This window comes from Microplitis mediator, chromosome 2 (assembly GCF_029852145.1).
Source record: "Microplitis mediator isolate UGA2020A chromosome 2, iyMicMedi2.1, whole genome shotgun sequence".
Classification (NCBI taxonomy): Eukaryota; Metazoa; Arthropoda; class Insecta; order Hymenoptera; family Braconidae; genus Microplitis; species Microplitis mediator.
In genome coordinates, this window is record NC_079970.1 from 2,245,170 (window position 1) to 2,260,643 (window position 15,474).

Sequence of the window (15,474 nt, forward strand, 5' to 3'; positions counted from 1 at the left end):
GCGCACTGGGTTCGCGAAGCGAATAGGAAGACGGCGGCGGTCTTTTTCGGCTGGTAAACGTCAAGAATGTGGAAAACTCCAGATACCCGACAAGTGTGCGCGCCGCTGTCCTGCGGCGCTTGAGTTGCTGAGTAAAATAAAAAAAAAACGAAAATAAATGTATGACCAAGAGAAGCTGGAGTGAAGAAAGAGCTGGACTAAAGCTACTGGAGAACAAAAATAACCGGGACAAGAATAAGAGCAACGGCACCACGAGACTTGACGACATCACGCAGAAAAGACATTTTATATATATTCTTTCTTATTCTCTCATTCGTTGACTTGTGCTCCTTTTTTCGTAAAGATTTATTTTTATTTTTTGTGTACAGTAATTCTTTTCTTTACCTCAACATAAAATTCAGCTCTTACGTTCATCTCCTTCCTCTTTATTTTATTCACCTTTTTTTTTATTTATCTTTTTTTGGTGAGTTACGGGAGATTTTTACGATAACGCTCGAGTCCAAAGGCACTTGTGCCCCGTCAACGAGATCCATAAATCCAACAATTTGTCCTGATGCCTGTCTCTCTACTCGTGTTTTCATCTCTCAGTCGATTCGATCCACGATCATCCGTTTTTGCATAATTATGCCGGATCCACATGTCGATATCGCGCCGGTTACTATCCACAAGTGTATCTCATAAAAAATTTCAATATTTAACGTTTCGTCGACAAAAAATAACAACAAAATAAATAAGTTTAAAAAATAAATACTTTTAAATACAAGATAACACTTGTTAATTAAAACTAATGTGTTTACATCAACACACACTCGATCTCTCTTATTAAGTGTTTCATTTATATTTACATTTTTTACTTAATAAATTATCTTAATAAAAAGCCTCATGTTCGGATCACTGAGTAGAAAAATAGCGTCGTTGGAAGAGTTAGCGGTGCCTTTGTCCCAAAAGACTTAAGAATTTAACCAGCGAAAAGTCATTCCTGTACTCGTTATATATCTATCCTTTTATATATATATATATATATATATATATATATATATATATATGTCGGCATGATATTTCACATTGGGTAGGGTACAGTTTGTCGAGACAAAAGAGTATGCGAGAGTCGTCGCGTCGTCCAGCGAGTTTCAGCGAGTGTTTTATTAGGAGCTAAAAGACTCACGCGACATAGCGGGCGCGTTTCGATCGACCACCGCGTTGGACCGCATACGAAATCAAAAGTCTCTTGAAAATTTTTTTACCAACATATTTTTATTTTATACATATATACTATTTTTTTATCGTGCCCATCGTTATTATTAAATATAATATAAATTATCTCAAGCCAATTAGGGGAAAGGGGGCAAAAGGGGGTAGGGTAGGCAAAACGGGGTACCCCCAAAATTTAATAAAAAAAAATTTTATATTTTAAATGGTTTTTAAACATTCCAAAATCATTTCTGTTAATATAATTAAGCGTTACTGTGAATTTTTTTTGGTAAACTTTTTCAAAAATCAATTGTCAATTAAAAAATATTAAAAAATTTTTTTCTTCTTTTGTATCCAATAAACATGTAAAATATAATTTTTCTTCATGTAAATTACTTAAAAAAAATTCAACTTCATCAAATTCGTTTAAAATCCAAAATTTTTTTTTTTACATTTTTTGCGCAGAAATAAAAAATTTTTTTTTTCTACGGTAACTGAAAATTTCTTCTATTTACTTTGAATATCACTAAAAAAAAAAAAGATTTAGCGTATTTGAGTCCTCGAAAACTTGGTATTTCCTTAAGTACTCCCTTTTGCCTCTCCCTCCCCTAACTCTGATTCAGACTTTACTGATGCAGAGTAGGTAGTAGGTACTGTTTATAATTATCTCTGAGGCGGAAATTTGATCAAAGGTGCTTGCAATGTCTGGTTGCAAATTAAGTTGGTCCTTTGGGACATTTTGTATCTGATGATCCTGGCCCTTGTGGCTGAATCTTATGCTTGTGATGATGCTCCTGAACCTTCACTGGATATTCATCACTCATGCATTCGTCAGTAGACAGGACAGACGAGTGTTTTATTGCGAGTTAAGTTCCCGAGACATTGCCGGCGTGTTTCGATGACCACCGCGGACCGCATACATAATCGAGGTCTACTGACTTCCAGTGGTATCTTACAGTTTGTTTCGCCTCGCGGTATACAAATGATAGTAATATATAGGAGGCAAAATGGTCAGACCTAAATTACTTTAATTTATTCATAAATTCTCGGTTTATGTTTCTGCGCAGTGATAATGGACTTGTGTAAAACGAGGAATGGAATAATAGATGCTACCGATCAGCAGCTTTTTATCGATCACTAAAGAAAATAAAAAAATCGTGATGTATTCCTTGGCCTCGTAGAAACATTCATCTCATGAAACAGTCATGAAGTTAAATTTGAATTTTAACTCGATGTTTTTAAAAATGAAAATACTTAAAAAAAATCATCGCCAAAAATAGAAGTGAACCAATTGCTTTTTTTTATTTTAAATGAAGAAAAAGATGGAGTATCACGGGATTTCTTAAAGTATTGAAAATAAAGTAAAATTTTATTTAACGAATGGAAAACTTTTAAAAATTTAGTTAGTAAAAATTCACGTGTAAAATTGAGTCCAGGAAAATTTCATTGGTGGAAATATGACGGGAAAGTATCACAGCCCAGTAACTTCAAACTTTTCTGGTGACACGACCGATGATCCGAGGACAATTGATCCGCGACAATTGATCCTTGCGACGATTGATCCGTCGATAAAATGCGTGTAACATAAAAAATTACACCCTTTTTTCACTAATTTGTGTGTGAGTATATTTTTTATGTTACACGCACACAAAATTAGTGAAAAAAGGGCGTAATTTTTCATGTTACACGCATTTTATCGACGGATCAATCGTCGCAAGGATCAATTGTCGCGGATCAAATGTCTTTGGATCATTTGTTACGTAAGCAACTTTTCTACGGTAGTTTTTGGGCAAATTGTCATTTTCGCTAAATGGACACGGAAAAAAATTGTAGTTGCTACAACAGCAGATGTAGTTGATGTTACTACAAGTTAGAGTAAAGAAATGCCAACTCCAACTTGGAATAACCTGATCAACCACACGTGTAGTAACGCCCACTCCAATCATAAATATTTACCACAATATCTAGTTGTCAGTACTTACTATTTATTTAGAATCTTTTACTACATATTGGAGTAACCGCTACTAGAATATTTTACTAGAGTATTGTGGTTGGAAGAAGTACACTTACATAATTCACAAACATCATGTACATCAACACAATATTCAATAAATAAAAACCTAAATTTTTTTAAACCTAAAACATATTTTAATTAAAAATTTTCAAGCTTCTGTTTCATTCCCCTTTGCCTGTATTTAATACAACGAATTACCGTTTTATTTTGAATTCATCACCAGATAAAACTTACAACGACTTGTTTATAAATTACTATTATAAATACCGATGATGAAAGTTCAACTATGTGTCTTATCAGCGACATTTTGACAGCTACAAATATTTTCACGCTCAAAACGATTAGATATTACGCTAAATTAGTTATGATAATAATCGCGATTATGACACAAGATTATAGATTAAATTTTAACAAGATATTAAACAATTTTATATTAAATATATTCAATATTTACTACACAAACAAAATTAATTAAATACACACGTATATATTAGAAATACAATATCCACGAGCATAAGACTATCTTGCCTATTACATACGTTTACTAAATACGAGGACACTTAACTTTTATCTTAAGCTCGAGGTATAATTAATTTTGACCTTTTATTTATTAATCCACACCATAAGTAATATAATGAAATTATACACCATCTCATCCTTTGATTTGGACTCTCAACACGTGTTTTAAAACCTCATACATATACCTACCAAGTAACTTTGTGCATCTATATGTACTCAGTGTGCATGCAGATCTTCTCAGTAATTTAATAAGACACTCCTTGCAGTCCGGTCACCTATCGCGTTACAACGTCGAAACTTATCCTCTGGTTTTCTGCTTGTTGTTACATACACATGATTATGTGTACACAATCCATCGGGCTCAATTAACGACAATGAATTTAATACACAAATATATTTCTATATATTTTTTATCATCTATTCAGTAAAAAACAATTATCCTGACGTTAACAGACAATTTCTAATTTTCAGATTTTTTTTTCAAACAAGTCAGATACAAAAAAAAATCGGTCTATCGGTTGACCCTGCGGGCCAACCCCAAAACTTCCCGCTATTTTCGAGCTCCTTGAGCTCGAAAAAATGATCATGAATACATTTTCGAGCTCGGAAATACTTTAATATGCAGTTCTTTTCGGAAAAAAACGGTTTTTTAGAACTTCATTCACCAATGTTCACCAATGTTCCCCAATGTTCCCCAATGTTCCCCAATATTCCTCAATGTTCACCAATGTTCACTAATGTTCACCAATGTTCACTAATGTTCACCAATGTTCACCAATGTTCCCCAATGTTCCCCAATGTTTCCCAATGTTCCCCAATGTTCACCAATGTTCCCCAATGTTCCTCAATGTTCACCAATGTTCACTAATGTTCACCAATGTTCACCAATGTTCCCCAATGTTTCCCAATGTTCCCCAATGTTTCCCAATGTTCACCAATGTTCCCCAATGTTTCCCAATGTTCACCAATGTTCCCCAATGTTCACCAATGTTCCCCAATGTTCCCCAATGTTTCCCAATGTTCACCAATGTTCCCCAATGTTTCCCAATGTTCACCAATGTTCCCCAATGTTCCCCAATGTTCCCCAATGTTCCCCAATATTCCTCAATGTTCACCAATGTTCACTAATGTTCACCAATGTTCACCAATGTTCCCCAATGTTTCCCAATGTTCCCCAATGTTCACCAATGTTCCCCAATGTTCCTCAATGTTCACCAATGTTCACTAATGTTCACCAATGTTCCCCAATGTTCACCATGTTCCCCAATGTTCCCCAATGTTCCCCAATGTTCCCCAATGTTGACCAATGTTCACCAATGTTCCCCAATGTTCCCCAATGTTCCCCAATGTTCACCAATGTTCCCCAATGTTGACCAATGTTCAACAATGTTCATGCTGTTTTCGAGCTCTTCGACCTCGAAAAAATGATCGTGAATACATTTTCGAGCTCTTCGAGCTCGTAAATACTTTTGTATGCCGTTCTTTTCGAAAAAAACCGTTTTTTAGAACTTCTTTCTTCCACGATATTTCGCGAACGAATGAACCGACTGAGACGATTGAGGTGGCAATTGACGTATTCTATCGAGTTCTAAAGCCGATCAGATTTTGGAATTGACTTATCTGGTAGTTTTTGAGATATTTCAAAAAAACTAAAAAAAAAAATTTTTTTAATTTCTTTCAACAACGGTTTCTTTTGAACGAATGAACTGATTTTGTTTTTTTTGGTGGCATTCGACGCGGCTTATAAAGCTTTAGAGCCCAGTTGATTTTGGAATCAATCCATCGTGCACATTAAAAGTTATTCAAAATAAACATTTTTCCAAAAATTTTATTTTTGGAATATCTCTGAACGAGCCCTACTGACCAAGCTCAATTTTCTAACATCTTCAAGATATTGACAAGCCGCGTCGAATGACACCTTAAAGTTCAAAATCGGTTCATCCGTTCAAAAGATACAGGTATTTACATACGTACGTACATGCATACACTCGGACATCATCTTGAAATTAGTCAGAACAGCTCCCTAGGACCTGAAAACGCCGACATCTGATGAAAATTCGATTTTCGTAAATCGGACCGAAACCAATAACTTCCCGAATTTTTGAAAATTTACAATTTTCTTAGCGGGAAGTTAAAAAAACCAAAAAAATGTACATGTAGAAAATTTTAAAATCTATAAGTGCAATTTTTAAAAATAGTTTTTTTTAATAACCCGTTGTTTTTGGAAAAATCCAAAAATCAATAGAGGTTGGCTAACTTCAGTATCACGAAAATGTATATGTATCATTAACATAACACATTAAGACGTGAAATATTAATTAAGTAATATTAAAAAAAAAGTATTTTTCTCTTAAGTAACCAGTAGACATTAAATTCAAGTATTTACATTTTTAACCACCTGTATTATATGCAGGATAATATCTCATTAATGCACATAAATATTTATTTAACAGATACATATAAATGTGGTGTGTTACAATGCGTGAAACGATTATCCATTCTTCAAAGTAATAAAAGATAAAATAAGTATACTTATAAATAAATAAGTAAATAATAAAAATAAGACAAAAAATTAAACAGTATCGGTACTGCGAGAAAAGAAGAGAAGAGAAGAGAAGAGACGAGTAGTATATAGTATATAGATGCTGGCAGGAGAGTACGTATAAATGTATGCAAAATAATAACGCGAAATCGCGATGTTGGAAGCACGAATAAGAAGAAACGTGTGGAGGACATAGTATATACACTTGATGTAGAGTTTGTGGTGTCTTGTGAATGTTTAAGTTTTACGATATGTTACCTTACGACTTGTATATTATATATATACATATTTTTAGCACAATACAAACGCGATGGGTGTATTGTACACACCAACAACCGAAACGGCAACCGGAGAATATCCCACGTATCGAAATGGCGCGGGCCCGGGCGTTTAATGCATAAATATGTAAATAATGCACGGCCGCGGGTATTTTTCATCGGGTCCGCGGGACCAGGACGGTGGCACCTAACTTATGGTCGTGGCTTCGGCAGGACCGGCTCGATGCCATGCCGCATGTGAGGAGAGAACGCTGCGGACCAACGGCTTCTCTTTCCCGAGATGTCGTTCTTCTCGAAGCCGCGAATCTATCCTCGAACTACACACACTCTCGCGCTCCCCCTACGCCTTATTCACTCTTTTATTTATTTTTTTACCTACATATTATTCTTTTATGTTTTTGCTGACTGTCTCACTCACTCCTACTATCAGCATCCGAGGAGCGAACCAGCCGGGCAGCCAGAAACGACATAACAACAAGCATTTCAGAATATTCGATCCTAAGTCGATATACCAAAAACTCTCTCGCTTGCACGTGTCGACTGTCTCGCGTTCTCGACACTCGATTCTACGCTATATATTTACATATATTTTATTTTCACTGTAATATTTCAAACCCTATCGATTATTATTTGCTATTTAAATACACCCTCTATTTTTTATTATTCCGTATACATAAAATATAAAAATGAAATAATTAAATAAATTATTAGTCGAGAAAAAAATTAGTTGCATCTTAAATTTATACAGTAATACGAAGTATATTGCGGTATATAATGGAGTCTGAATGCAGGAGATAAAAAAAATAAAATAAATATGTCCAGCACGATCTCCGAGACGTTCCAATGTGACAAAAATAAATTGTTATATTGTTTTAACAAATGAAGGAGCCGCGCATTCATCCGCCTTCATCTTAACATCCCTCTTGCTCTTGCTCTCGACTGCTGGCTCTACTCAGTTACTTTTATTTTATTTTTTATTTTACTCAATCTTTTTGGTGTGCATCCAACCGCCAGCATACGTATTATGTATATGGATCCACACCCTCACCCCCGTTCTTTTACTCCACAAATGTGTCTCTGTAGCCGCGCGAAGCACGTGTTTTGCCAGTTGCTATTGTTTTCTGTATGATAAATGCTCAGCGGCATCTCTCACGAGCGATACTACACACTATATATTGTATATTAGAGTGTAAGTGCGTCTCGCGATATATTTTAAAACGCGCCGCATCACAAACCCACTGAACAAAAATATAAATAAATATTTACCCTACAGATAAGACCAAATACGTGTACTGTAATATCAAATATAGACAATCGGCTAAATGCTTTTACTCATATATTTTTTTTTCAGTACTGATGCACTTAAATATCTGTTACGCTGATTGTGAGTAACCAGTGAAAGCAGTGACATTTAAGTCCTTGCATGCGAATCAGTCTCGGGTTTAATTTAAAAAGCAAAATTTTTTTAACATTCGCTGTATAAGCAAATAATGTACGCGCGCGCGATATCACCAGGGGGTCGGTAAAGACTCGGCACACATAAGCATAAACATATAAACACTTGGATATATAAGTTGGTAGCTTCTGAAATCCGTGGCTGATCCAGGGGCGATAGTGTTGGGATACCCAGCGGGTAGTCTTGGCTACTACCACACTATGGTACACCCATCCACCTAACCGATCTCCACCGACTACTCTAGAGTAGAGCTCTGTAAACCTATCGTGACGTTTAAACTCACGACGAAACAGCGGCCATTATAATGTGTGTGCCTAAAGCCTACTTTATTTTATCATATAATATTGGCCATTGGGTATACTCCTTAGTCTGTTAACCAGAGATCAACTGGCCAATAATAATCCCTATTTATTGTTGTCGTTGCTCGTTTAGAGCGTGACCAGGTGGCAGATGAGCTATCGCTTCAATTTTCTTCGGCACATTATTTTTTATAACAATAATAAGGATTTTATAAAATATGTATTTATACTTTATGGATTTCCGGTGCATTCAAGTATTGGATTAAAAAATACGATAATAATATTACGATTTATGGAATGTACACACGTATTTATCGAACTATGCATACTTAGATCGAAAGTACTTGACAAAATATCCAGAAAAAAATTTCCATAAATTTTATTTTGTGTAACGATTTAAAATAAATAAGTGCCGCAAATTGTCACGGTGGTCTTTACACGTGAAAATGGCTTGAAAAATAATTCCAGGGTAGTAATAGAATTCGACGGGGGTCCCTCATCGCAGTTTAGACACGATAAATCTAGAGGGGAATTAATTGCCATTGGACGCTGTCGAGCGTCCGGGTCTCGGCTGGTTTTGGGTCCTGATCCCCACACTCTCAAGCTTCTGCTGGTGGTTCCTCTTTTACTTGTTTGTTCTTTATTGTCTCTTTCTGCTCCACTACATCGAGAATCAACAAACAGCGTTTGCTGTCTTTCTACAATAAAAACAAAGCAAATATAAGAGAGAGAAAGAGAGAAAGCAAAAGAAATAAGAGGAGAGTAAACTCTGGCATTTACCAACAGTGTGTCCCTCTTGTAGAGCCTGGAGATACTCATGAGTCCTCTCACTCGAGGCCTCCTGTAGCCACTGCTCTAACTGGTTGACATCCTACAAATAAAATCAGCTCGAGGAATGCCCGCGACGACACGGGGCCTGTGGGATCTTCTCTCGCAGAAGGAAGCCTTCGAGTAGTCGTATCGAGTAGGAACACTGGACAGCACAACTCGGACGATGAGCAAGACGAGGACACATATCGACGTGAGCAGTAACCAGAGGGTGAGAAGAGAGGAACTTGCGGAGCCATGAGATGTAATATATGGCAGTCTTAAGACAACGGTTAGATACCTGGCCAGTGGGTAACTTGGTGTATACCTTCACCTTACCAGTCTACCAACACTTGCTTTGCACTATACACCCATCTCTCTACTCGTTTCTGTGCATGTATAAGTCTCTGTCTCTCAAGAATTCCCAGGACAGCCAGATACTTCTCCGGTAAGTGTAATACTCGTACGTGTATATAAAATACAGAGACACAGCCACACCTGGATTGCGTCCAGACACTCTGGAGACTGCAGGCGACTTGATTAACCTTCTTTCGTGTCTCACTGGCCTCGATTAATTAATTGTGTCAGGACATAGAGCTCGAGATAACAAAAATCCCCACAGCTTGACCTAAGGGTTTAGGCAGGTCAGATTTGTCTCTCCATAGCTCTTCTCTTCTCTTCAGAGAACGAACTTCAGGACCATTGGCAAGCTCTCAAAAATACTCAGGAGAGAAGTGAATGAAAAAAAAGTAAATAAGTTAAGGGATAAATAAAAAATGAAGGTGGACCCACAGCAAGACAAAAGGATGCTCCCAAGCGACTACTCGGTCGAGAGAACAAGAGCCACTTGGCCGAGCGAGATGAAAAAAGAAACGGCGCGAAGGAGAGAATGTTGTTCGACCGTTGAGTTTGTCACTGTTGGAACATACGCTGGGACCGTGAAACCCATAGGTCCCAGGTTCAGGGCGTCCCGGAAAGAACGCATGGGAAACAATAGCCCGCGGAATACTCATCCAAATATTTGAGCAGCCAGCTATACCACTATAGTATACGGTAACGCATGCTTTTGCGGTTATTTATCACAGGTGGGAGTTCGTACTGAGTATGATAGCAGAATAAAATTGGCCATAAGGAACAGGAGCTGTAAATTTGGATGTCGATACACATAAAGGCAACGAAATTTATTTAGGCAAAGATAAATGCTCGAGTTTTCTCTGAGGTGCATTCCCTAGTTGGTAATGGCTCACAAGTCCGGCAATTTAGCTACACCGGCGGACAGCAGTATTGAGGACGATCAGTAGTAGACAAAAAGGCGGTGACTAAGTCCATCAATTGGCGGACGTTAAAGCCACCGGCGTTGGCATCCGTGCCGCCGCGGGTATCATCAGTGGGTACCCTTAAAGCAAAACGTTTCGCCTTTGGCACACCAACAAAAAATCCATCATAGCGGCAAATCTGGTGCCGACAGCCACTCCGCCCTGGACACTAATACATAACCAATTATTATAAAACGTTCCAGATGCGGTCCCTGGCTCCCTGAGGTCTGGTCCCTCACTCGACTCGCAGTTTGTTCCTTCGCGGCTCCGAGTGTCTCGTCCGTCTCACTAAAAACATCTCCCAGTATCCAGCATCCAACATCCACCAGCTAAATATACACAAACTCGATCAAACAACACTGCTTGTGTATTTAATTCCACATTTAAAAAGCAAAACCCGAGCCCGAGCTCGAGCTTCTTCGCAACTGCACTGTTGTCTACTCACTAACTTACCCGATGGTTGATTCCTCAAAAATCAATCCGCGGAGCAGATTTAAGAACAAAAGAAATCACATGAGTATTTGAAATTGTCAAGCCGAATAATAGATTGTATTGCTGCAATAAAAAACAAAAAAAATTAAACTCTGGCCAAGACTAAAAGGAGCGACTGTCGACTCCCAGCGAAGCCATCCACTTGGTCTTTTACTCTCTCGCGCTTATTCTCCTCTTTAAAAACAAAACAAGACTACACAGAGAGTAGGCAGTCTCTATATAATATATCTATACGCATTTAACGCACGTGTTTGTACGAAAGCTCTAAAGACTACGACGCTGGAGAACCACCGATACTTAAATCACTCCGGTCACTCAGCCTCGCGGCTCAGATTGATGTAAAGCCGTGTTTTACATTCAATTCAATTGGACAAAAAACTGCTATCTGTTGGCCCCAAGCTCTGCAGAACCCAGCAGCAGCAGCAGCATCAGCAGAAGAGCGTCGTCCACTCCCTGGGCCTACGTATCCTCCAGCCTTATTGTGTGTTGCAGTGCGATCCTTTTGGCCAACACAACACACACCGCTGACCAAGCTTCAGCTCACTCGCGTCGATACTTTTTTTATTCGGCCTTTCATCTTTTTATTCCTCCATTTGCAGTGAACACAACCCAAGCCCAGCACCACAGCAGTCGATCCATCTCTCCCTCTATTTTTCTCTTCTCTCTTATTATCATCCTCTTTCTTCGGTACATAAATGTTGGTCGTTGTCTCCCAGAAAGAGACCACTCGCTCCTCGTTAGACCACCGTTCACGGGTGATTGCCACAAAATTGTCCATTCAATGTCTCAAGTAATTTACCCCAATCACCAAATGTACTCCATTGTATAAACATTTATAATGATAATAACAACAGTATACACGGAAAGAAAATTATGGGAAGTTTTGCTATGCATTATGGGAATGGTTCCCATAATGGTATGGGAATAGTACCTATACTACTATAGGGATGGTTCCTATATATTATGGGAACCATCCCCATAATAGTATGAGAATAGTTCCCATTCCATTATGGGAATGGTTCCCATAATGATATGGCAATGGTTCCCATACCATTATGGGAATGGTTCCCATATCATTATGGGAATCATTCCCACATTGGTATAGGAACTATTCCTATAATATTATGGGAACTATTCCCATAATGTTATGGGAACCATCCCTATAATATCATAAAATTTTTTTTTTTGCACAATAGTGTAGAAATTTCCCAAAATTTGAATTTTCTTGAATGTTTTGTGCAGACAAAACATTCTTGCTAAAAATTTTAATGTTTTTTTGCCAAATACGATTTTTTTTTTTAATGTTTGAATTTTTGTTTTTATGTTTAATAATATTTCTGTGTATTGTAGAAGTGATTACCACACTTCTTTAAAATAATTTTTTCATGATAATATGGAAACCATTCCCATAATATTATAGGAAGTATTCTTATAAATTATAGGAACCATTCCTATAATTATAGGAATCATTCCTATAGTGTTATGGGTGTCATTCCCATAATTATAGGAACTATTCCTATAATTATGAGAAACATTCCTATAATTATAGGAACCGCTCCCATAATTTATGGTCGTAATTCCTATGATGGTATAGGAAAAAATTACACAAAATTATGGGAACCGCTGCCATAATTTTCTTTCCGTGTATACATTTATAAATTTAAAATGTAAAATGATGAAATATATTTATTATAAATTGATTTATCCATCAAGTGTGATGATGGTACTTGTGATATTGATGAATAAATATACAGTATACTCATCTCTATAATTGGATTGACGACAATGACATGTGGGAATTGATGATTCCTTATATATTGCACAGTTAGACGGGTTTAGGCTTATAGAGCCAACTCTTGAGCAAAGCAGTTAGGTGACTCAGTACGTGCTCTTGACATCAGTACCGCTTGCAGTGTACCGCGACGCCATTTGACGCAAATTGCGAGGGGCCGCTATCGCGCGGCAGTCACGTTTCTACTTTATTCTTCAGTTGAGCACACAGTGTGCCGCTGAAAAGCTACGATTCAACGACCGACGGCATTCCGCTACTGTCACTTGGACGATCTCTTGTGAAAAGACGTCGCTCCGATCCACAGGCAGACAGAGAATAAGAGAATAAGAGTAACCAGTGACCAGTGACCAATAATCAGTAAGCAGTTGTAGGTCTCTTGCTAGCTTAGGTCAATACCGCTTTATCGTCCTCGTCCTCATCCCCGTCTTCCTCTTCCTCTTCCTTCTCGTCTTTGGCTCTTATACGACCGGCTAGTAATAGTAATCCATGCCTTGAACCTGTCGTCGAGAAAAGTCAACAGTAAACTAGCCGTCTTATCTCCACCCTGCCAACGCGAGCCCCATAAAAATGTTTAATGCAGAAAAAGGACCTCGTAAAATAAAGAATTTCTTAAAATAATAATAATAATGATAGCAATAAAAAAATGTGACAGTAGTTCAGGTATTTTATAGTCACATCTTTGGGTTTTACGAGTCCTGAGGTGACAACTATAGATCCAGGAAACGATTCGTCATTACTGAGAAGTAAATCGTCGCCGATTGGGGTGTCAGCGTGATTGTTTTTTTTTTATTTTGGTTTTTGCGAGATGGCGAGACTCGGCAAGGATGAGAGCCAGCGCGAATGCCAGAAAAAATGTAAGATCGTCATCTTGCAGGCGTCGACCTGTCTCCTGAGTTTCTACTCACGAAAGACTGGGAATAAAGAAGAAGACTTGGCGGAGGCAAATCTTTAAATGAATAACAAAAAGCTCTGGAGAACTGGCTGTTTACACGAGGACGTTTGTATGCCGAGAGAGGACCTGCTGGCTGATGGTGAGAGCTGCGGGTCCACCCCAACGTTCACTATGTCCAGGAGACTCGCTCGCCACGGCACACGATTTTTAAACTGGACCGGCAGGGAATAAAACAGGAGGGACACTAATTAGTGATTCCAGGAACTGAGAACACGACCGTACCGTGCGGTCGTCTCGTTCGTGAGCGTGTATAGGGTGGGTCTGGTGGGACTCTGTCCAGTTGGCTAAATCGCAGGAACAACCGAACAAGAGAATGAGACCAGGCAAATGTAAGACAGAGATATACATCTACGGGTTGGCAAGCAAGAGAGCGAAAGAGAGAAGCGGCGAGAGAAAGAACGAGGTATAAAATGATTAAAGATGAGGGAGGAAGTGCCTGAAAGACATTTAAAAGATTAAACGATAATAGTTTAAATTGGGAAAAGAATTCTACGAAATTTGCTTGACAATTTGGTCGATACCTACTCAAACCACACTCTCTCATCGCAAACGAGTAGAGATATTCTACGAATGTTGAGACGAGTTTAATAATCTTATCAGACGAGAACCATGTAGGACACGATGTGTTTTTGATACCAAATCCTGACTACCTGCTTCAGACTCAGGTTAACTCAACCTCGGATGCTGAGAAAAGTATTCGAGTTGAGTTTATGGTCAACGTGCTATGGGTGCTTCTGCCCAAAGCTGTCTCTCGTTTCCGTACGTCGTTAAATAGAAAAAACAAAAAAAAAATTTATCTTATTTTTTGTCGTATCGATTTTTTAATGTCCTTTTTTATTTTTTATCATTCACTGTTTTATTTAATTGAGACTTGTTTTTATTTTTAGTAAACGAGTTTCAGTATCATCTTCGAAAGAGACCGAATCACCTGGAGTCTGGAGCCGAATTAATTCAACTTGCATTCATTTATATTTTCGAGACTAAATAAATTATTCAATCAATTTACTCTCGGATTTTTTTGATTAGTGAAAAATTGAATAATTTAAAAATGTCAAAATTATTTGCCGCGTCAGACGTCATGGGATAGATCAAACGAAATAAGTAGGGCATGACATTGAAGATGTCGATAGATGTTAATAATATATTATAAATATAAATATATATATATAAATAGTGAATGAAACACTAACGAGCCGTGATTATAAAGGGAGAGGTTGTAAGAGAGAGAGCCAGCGTTTAAAACTATTGGTAATGCCGACAACGTAGAGTAAACGTCACGTCAGAATACGAATACACGTACGAGGGTCCATCAATCGTATCTGGTAGAAGAGGAAAGAACGCGACCTCCCGCGACGTTTCTCATCTTCTCACCATTCTCAATCTCGTACCTGTGCTGAGCTCGCACAGCTAATATGTGATAGTGTAAACGAATTACCTATCGATCGCCGTACGAACCTTTCCCAAGCGCTCTCTTATTCACATCCACTAAATACAATATTTACATTCATCCTCATGATAACTGTTTATTATTTTTTTTCAGCCCGTTTAGCTTACAGAGAATTATCTCAACATCTGCTGATAAATTCTTTGACACTTACAAATATATTTTTTTACTTTTGTTCCTTAATATAATTATCACATGTGTAATTGATGATCAATATGAGATAAACAACTAATATATCTAGGGGAGAGGGGGGCAGAGTGGACCCCTTCAGAAAAATAATTATAATATCATTCAGTTTTTTTACGCGTTTACTTCTTTTTAAACCTTTGATACTTATTTTAACTTCGCTGCGTCCATTAAAATTTCAAAATC